This window comes from Oryzias melastigma, linkage group LG13, assembly GCF_002922805.2.
Source record: "Oryzias melastigma strain HK-1 linkage group LG13, ASM292280v2, whole genome shotgun sequence".
Classification (NCBI taxonomy): Eukaryota; Metazoa; Chordata; class Actinopteri; order Beloniformes; family Adrianichthyidae; genus Oryzias; species Oryzias melastigma.
In genome coordinates, this window is record NC_050524.1 from 28,534,876 (window position 1) to 28,543,341 (window position 8,466).

An 8,466-nucleotide genomic window follows, 5' to 3' on the forward strand; every position below is an offset into this window, starting at 1 on the left:
ATCGCGATATATCGCAATATCGATATTTTGGCACACCCCTAATTGACTGTATATGAGAACTGAACTAAGTGACCTCTCCTTCTTTGTATTCCAAACAGGAAGTACCCACTGGTCCTAAAAAGCCAAAATCCCAGACCTCTGTTGAGAAATACACAGCTATTTTTATTATCATATTTGTAAGAATAACCATTTTGGCACTACTGCCTTTATTTTAAAAACACATTCTTGCTGATCCAAAATTTTTTATGATTTTGTTTCTGTAGTACAAGTTATTAACTGACCAATCAGATGCCTCAATTAAGCATTTGGTTTTACGTTGACAGATTCTGTCGAACATGCTTTCAAATGGTAGGGGTGTGGCCTTCCAACAAGCTCACTCCTGATTGGCGAGAAACAGGAACAGAAACAGGATGTTTCGGATTGAGTCCTGCCCCTTGGGTTTGGTCTGTATTCAGATTGCTGTCAAGGGGACTTTCCTGTTCCAGAACAAAGCCTGTAAACTAAATCACGTGACTAAAGCTCTCTTCACACATTGGCTAGGAATTACAAGGGTGGGGTAAAGCAAATAGAGGTGGAAATGATGAAAATCCTGCACTTTGGTGCTGTTTGCTGGTTAAAACGTTATATTTTGCTGACCAATTTTGAATGGATCAGCGTTAGGTTCAACACTTTCTATTACAACTTTGGTACGGCTAAGGCATGAGGGTTACTGACAAGACGATGGCTATGAAAGTAGGATGATCAGTGTTCTGTTCTGAATTCTGTTAAGGAACAACAAGGTGGCTTTAGGGATGATGTCACAGCAGCGGCAGGCGCGTGCCACATAAAGAGACATAGAAAAGCAGAAGAAGCATTTTTAGTGGTGTTAAAAGAATTCTAACACGGGTGTCAACACGAGTGTTTAAAAAAGCCAAGTCATGAAGAGAAAAAAAAAGTAAGTTTCTCTCCCATTCCTGTGGCGAGTTATGATTATTTAAAGAAGTGGCTGCAATGTGGAATTCCACCACTAGGGGAAGCACAGGACAAGAAATGAGAAGAGATCAAGAAATAAACCGCATTTTTTTGCAAGTACATGCCACATCTGGGTAAGATGCACTTAGGTTTCCTGCCAGCCTCACTCCTGTTAAGTTGCTATAAAAATTATCAGATGTGACACCAACATTTTGTCGAAAAGATAAAACTATAATAGCTCTAATAATAGTAATAATAGGTGATTAGGCTGCTAGGTCGTTTGAGGCATTTTTCCAACGGAGAAAAAAAACAAATACAAAGCTACAGATAACAAGTTGACCAGAGGTTATTTGCCATTTTGTTACTGGTCCGGACCACTTGAGATCAGTCAGGTTGAATCCAACCCCTGAATCAAAATGAGTTTGACACCCCCACTCTAACAAGTAAGGAGTTGGACCATTTTATCCTGTTTGATAACACACTAATCCTTGCTTTACATTTGTCCTGCTGCTTCGTTTCTACTTAGTTCCGTTCCCAGACCACTTTGTATTCAGACTGAGGAATCTCAGAGCGAACCAAAGCTTAGACCGATTGGAAAAGAACTGAGACCACCTCGAAAGACGGGTCCGAGAGCTTTTCCTGGTCCCGGACCAGTGTTCACTTGAGTGTATTCAGTCTGAAAATTTGTTCTGGATTGTCAGGAAAAAATGAACTCTGGTTCACCTTAAGCGGACCAAATGTGCCCATTTACAGAGAATGAATGTCTCAACAAAATCATGAAGATATATTAAAATACTGTGTAAGGGGAGTTTTTTTTAACAAAATAGGTAACCCTGAACTTCAGCAGGCCTGAAATCTTCAGCAAATCTCTTATTCAACAACAGTCTGTCTGCCCATTTGCAAGGGCTTATTATAAAACTCATGGACAAAAGAATCACTGCAGTGCTCTCTGATTTCATCTGCATCCCGCCTGCTGTCGATGCGTGGGGCAGAGAGGGCATAAAAGAACTGGGAGGGGACAGAGAGACAGGACTGGGAAACAGTTGCATATTTAATGGCACAGAAAGCAATAACTCAGGAGTGGGACTGAGCGAGCAGCTGCATAATTGATAGAGCTGCGGACACTGAGACTTTAAAAAAAGGTTAGATGCACAAATGTGTGGACTTAAGACACACCCTCACACCTGTCATCCTGCCAACATGTGTCTCCACGTTGATCTCATCTGCTGGGACTGCACAGGGCACGTGACGGGGCGGCGGGACAGCGTTCTAGTGGCGTCAAAAATGACAGCAGATGCATTCACACACAAACAGAGTCAAGAGGCTAAAGCCGTCAAGCCACCAATGACAGAAGAAAGAACATTTCAAACGGGAAAAGATCACCAGGATTGCATAATATGATGCTTCTTTTCTTCTACTGTCAAAAATCACATCTGAAATACAATGAGCTCCTCAATCTTCTGTGGTTTGATTCTTGTGGTCAACAGGGGGTTAACAGGAAACAATAGCGCACCACTGGGGCACGTGCTCACTTGAAAATATCTGTATAAGGCTGTGTTGTCTGAGCTTTTCTCCAAATATGTTGGCAAGCAGAGTCAGGCCCAGCGATTCGGCTTCTTCACCCCTCCTCCACCTTGTCCTCCTTCACTTACCTGACCCTCCCCCTTTGTTCCTCATTCTCTATCCACTTCAAAACCTTAAGTTAATGTGAAACCTGCGCCGAAATTCTTTGTGCTGGCAGACCCCTGCCATATAAAGTGGAGAATACTTTATAATAATACTTTAATGTATGAGTGAATCCATCAAATGCATCACAGTACCAGTTAACCATAAAAATAATGACACACGAGGCTACAGTCTGATCCAAACACAATGTCTAGACAGAGTCTAGTAAATGATACATAGTCTCTTCATCCATTTGTGGATCAACATTTTCCTTTTTCATCTGCGTCTTAAACTAGAAACCTAATCCTGTTATATGACCTGAAATGCTCCTCTCATCAGAATATTCTTTTGCTGTGTGTTTTTGAGTCGTCAGGAATGTTGTTTCTCCAAAACTGATACAAAAAAGGACAAAAACTTCCATAACTACTGTATCTTATTCACAACTGATAAGGGCAGCACAGAGAGACAAAATGGTTTATTGTCCAATGTTGTTCTTTCAAGACACACCGATGAAAATTGTGTTTTTGGTGTAGTGCCATTTTTTTTCCATGACGAAGGACATTTATACAAGAAATTTAAGCTTAAAATGGCATTTCTGAGCATTTTTTTACTCAAATTGCAGAGAATCAGATGAAAAAATGACATTGGAAAAAGTTTGTAGGTGTGATATAGAAAATACAATAAGCGGCCACAAGCTCCTTCCTCCGCTCCATCCACATGCAGACAAACAGATCCATGTACATCTTAGTTTTTCCTCGCCCGTGCTGGCATCTGGCTCAAAGGTATACAGCTGGATAGCTCCAATATTGCTCACCATTTTCATACTACTAATGCTAGGTTGGGGTTTGAGGGGCTGTAAGATAGCCGGAGAGAGCGTAAACTCTCCAGCTTACAACATGCCAATGATCCCACCTGCAACTAAAAGAGGCGAATTTCTAAAAAAAAATACTGCAGAAACCATGTCCTCGAAAATTAAATGTTTTTTGTTTATTTTTATTTTGGATAAAAAATAGCATTATCATAATTTAAAGATCACTGGGAACGCATTTACCATCGATAAAACAAAAACTAGATTGATTAAATTGATTAATCGATTTGAATCCATTTAAACTTGAACAGATCAATAATCAATTCACAAAACTACAAATCGATTTAGCACATAAAGCTAAAGTAAAGTCCGCTAGCTTGATGGTAACATTTAATGGAATTTCCATAGGATGGCTAATACTAATGCGCAGTCGACTAAATGAACATCTTTATAAACTCACAGACATGAATTTTCCAAACTATTTTAAGGAAATATTTTTTAAAGTAACCATTTGAGGTCTAAAGCACCGTTTTTAGCTATTTTTTTTTTCTTCTGGAATAAGGTGTAATGATATAGCGCGATCGCAACCTAGTGGCCAAACTGAAACACCCTCCAGGAGAAGCAGAACAATGTTGACAATGTTAATGATCTGAACATTTTTGTTAGATTTTCTCCTTTCTCCTTTACAGTAACACTGTATGATATTAACAATCTCCTTATTTCATCAATACATTTTACAGGATGTGAACTGTATCAGATTAATTTAAATATATTCAAAACATATAGTAGATTATTAATGTAATTCTAAACAAATGTGTCTAAATGTATAAACTCAAAATTAAATTGAAATGAGAGGATCTAAAGAATCGGGAAAAAAAATCTAAACGAATCAATCCAGGGTCTTGAGAATCGAATCATTTCTGAAACAAATATTAATACCCAGCCCCACAAAAAAATGATAGAAGTGGGTTTGCGTTTTAGCCTTACAACTTTCGAGACATACAGTATTCACACGGAAAACACACACCAAGAAACAGGAAAATATAATAACAAAAAGTTTGCGGAATCAACAGCCATTTTTGTTCTTGATTAATTGTTTTTAATAATAAAAATAATTTTACTAGTACTTCTAAAAAAAGACGTCTTATTCGCACATTTTTTAAAGATTTTGTTGAATTGAAATTGATTGACATGCCAGTCTTAAAAAATGTAAGTCAGGATTAGACTATTTCATAGAGAAAAAACTAACAATTTATTGACCAGTAGCGTGATGTTGGGAAAATTAAATTTGTAATTACTTTTTTTTTTTTTTTGAAATCTTTCCGTTTTGTTGCATAACCTTAGTTGCTAACCTGCAAGTGACAACAACTGCATTCCAGTCTAACACCTCAGTGCAAAGTTAGGAGAAAAAGGAAGCATTACCACTCAAGGGGCAACAAGGGAAAACCACAATTGTCAGTGAGAAAATGGTTTCCTTCACATGGTACACTGACACCTGGCCTGTTTCAGGGATCACTTCCCTTTCAGAGCATAGGAAAGTTAGTATATTTTTTATAACTGTATTTACCTTATAGCCACACAAAACAGAAGGTATAAGAAAAAAGAACATCAAACACTTAACATTAAGATGTTAAATCTTACAGCAGCGCAATTAAACAAAGATCGAGCTTTGTTTTTGTGGTTAGGAGCTAGCTAGTTGGCTCAAACAGGATTACGGTTTAAGATGTATACTTGTAAAAACTGGATATGAAGTTTAGCTTTTGCACTTACAGGTATACAAAAAACAAAGCACTATAGCACAAACACCGCAAATCAGTTTTCAAGCAAAGTAATAAAAAGTGATGATGTGGTCTTGATTTGCAGCCACAGAACCTGTAATCTTTGGCTGTTTCACATGATTAGTGTGTGATATAAGCATATCTGAGGCTCTCTTTTACTACACCTCTTTTCACCAACTTTTATTTTACATTCCACTCTTTAGAGTGGACTATTCTTGTCTTTGTGTCTGCCTTCAGACAACTTCAACGACATGTACGATAATAAAGTGAATAGAAAACCTTAACTACTATATACAATAAACTAAAAACATTAAAGATGCGAATGCTTTAAAAAAAATCCATAAAGGAATGTTTCTACAATGGTCTATTAAAGCACAGTAGAATTTACGACAATTTCAAATATTATCAAAGCAATATCAAATTGTTAAAGATGAGGAGCCAAACATCTGTTCCAAAGCAATCATAAACTGTTAGATTTTCAGAGATTTAATTTATCATCATTTACGCAGATGATCCTCTTCTTGCATATCATTAGTGTGAAGCTGAAATGCTGCAAGTTAAATGTCACTGATACTTTCTGTCCTGAAAAGTGCTTCATTTTCCTTTCGTGCAACTGTGTGTAAAACTGCAGGAGAGACATTTACAAAGAAAAACACAGGGACTACAAATCACATCTTGCGTTATTATTTGAGATCAAATGTCTCTACAAGGGAACCAGGTCCTTATAAGGTCAGTGATAACCCCTTCTCATTAAACTGGAGAAATGAAAGGAGTAAAACCATCGTCTTAGTTAAATGGAGGTGGCAAGCTTGTGAGTAAGTACTAAATATACACTGTGGTCTGGTTATGCTTAACTTAAAGTACAGAGCCTGATGCTGACTTTGATTTGAAACACAAAGGCAACAGCCTGTTAATGCTGGACCAAGCCACCTGGCGGTACTCTATAGTATACGTTAGGTTAAGTATGCCACAATTCTCAGTTTAAAACCAAACTGTATGGTAAACCGAATTGTGGAGAAATTATAACATTGCATCCCTGATGCATACCATTGGGTTTACCTTAAAAGTTTCAAGCGTATAGTGTGCTAAATTTAAGAAGGATTTCTTATTTATTATTGTATTACACCAGGCTTAGTCTTTGGGCACCCATGGCTAGGCCCATTAGTCCTCAAACGGTAAACCTTTTAAAATTAATTACATGTTAAAATTAAAGACAAACAACTTGAAGAATGCATCTATTCCTTCCAGTAAAGCCAGGATAAGTCACACATTCAAGAAAAATGCTTTCAATTCCCCATCATCAGTTAAACCAGATTAAACCAGGTAAAATCCCTTACATTGTGTAAAAAACAGGGGAAAGTAGATCTCATGTTTACTCATGTTGCTCTTCAACTTCACCTTCTCCTTGGTCATTAGTTTTTCCCCTTACAAGTTTGAGCATGCTTTAAAACATAAACACACTTGCCACAGGCTACTGCTTTCTGTCTTCCTCAATTAGATGCAAATCAACAGGCGTTTGGGCTATTGAAGGCTTTTTTATAATTATCCCAGATAGGTAAAGTAGATAACGTAAACTTAGTAAATCATTCTGCAATTCACCATTGGGAAAGTCATACATTTTTAATTGTTTTTTAAAAGTGATGAAATCAATGTTTTCGTTTAGTTTTGACTCAACATTCACTTTCACTGATAAATCATCTAAATGTGCATGTTAAACCAGTGCAACAGCAGAAAATTCCTTTCCGTTTCCAAGGAAATAAAGGTACGGTCGTTTGTGTCAGTGTGCATGCATGTGTGCACATGAAGGGTGGGAGAGACGGCATGCTCCACAGCCATATTTGGAACCAATTCACCTCCGTCTTCTTCTCTGAGCTCAGCTCCTTTTACAGGTTGAAGCGCATCCTTCTCGCCTCAGACCAACAGAAAGGAAGTCTCAGTCTTCTAAAAGCAATCCACTGGAGTAAACCTAATTTTCCTGTCTGCCAGTGTTCACATTTGAAATAGAGATAGCTTCTTGACGGGAGGGAACACCCAAACTCAAATTGAGTATTTTCCTAACACTTGGTCAAGCCTTTGACCTACATTTGTTCACATTTGTTTCAAAGATTACTTAATAATAATAAAAAAAAACAATCATTCCTGGATTTTTTTAAAGATATCAAAAATGTGCTCCATGCTAATTTGTAGTCTTTGTAACTATAGTGTCCAGGTTTATATAACTTGTTTTTTGTAAATAACAGTCTTCCTGCTAAAACTACAGCAAAGGAATCCAGTTCAACCTAATCTTTTGAACACTACTCAGACCACAAGATTTGATGTCCAGTTGGCAGATCAGAATTAAAAGGCTTTAGGCCACATGGATCATTTTGTTGTGCAACTATCAAGATGTCCAACTGTCATTCTACAGAGGTGTCCAACTTTTATCAATGATGTTACAACATGACACACGTTGGTACAGGGCAACCAGCTGTCTTTCCGAAATGACAAACTATCCAACAGGCTTCCTCCTCAATAAAACAGGAAACAGGTTTATTTGTTTTTCTAGCTACAAAACAAAATTGGAAACAAAAAAAACCCAGTAGCATCCATCTTTTCACAGCACACGTTCTTGTATGAAATTTGAGAATCATAAACAACCATAGACAGTATACAGAGATGGACACAGTGCCTGTGACGTCACCCATAGAAAAGTCTCAATTTCAGTTCCTAGAAATGATCAAGTCAATTCAGTCGCTATTTTTCCATGACACAGAGGTTGCTGTGTTGGAACCAGCTGACATTAGTAAGCAGTGATTGCTCCGAGTCAACATTTTTATAGCAACCACTCTGGCAATCAAATCAGGAGTGAGTTTGTTGGAAAGCCATGCCTCTTCCACTGAAAGGGGGCTTGTCAAACGTTTTGAACATTCGAGATGAGGGCCAGTAGGCACCATGTGGTTTTACTGAAGCCTCTGATTGGCCAGTTTATAACTCAAATAACTGGTGATAAAGAAAATATATTGTGAAAAGAAAAAATATGGTTAGCAAAAACAAGTTAAAAAAAGAACTAGAGTGGCTGAGTAATAGCTGTTTATTTTTCAATAAAAGTCCATAAAAATGTGACTTTCTTGGCCCAGTAGCTACTTTCCATTTGGAATTTGAGGGGGGGGTAATCTGTCAAGTTCTCATAAACAGTCAATGAAAACAACTAACAGTGTTGAAACTGGTTGCTTTTACCCCTACCTCTCATAAAGGAAAACAGGTGTTGCACAGTAAAATACCCCC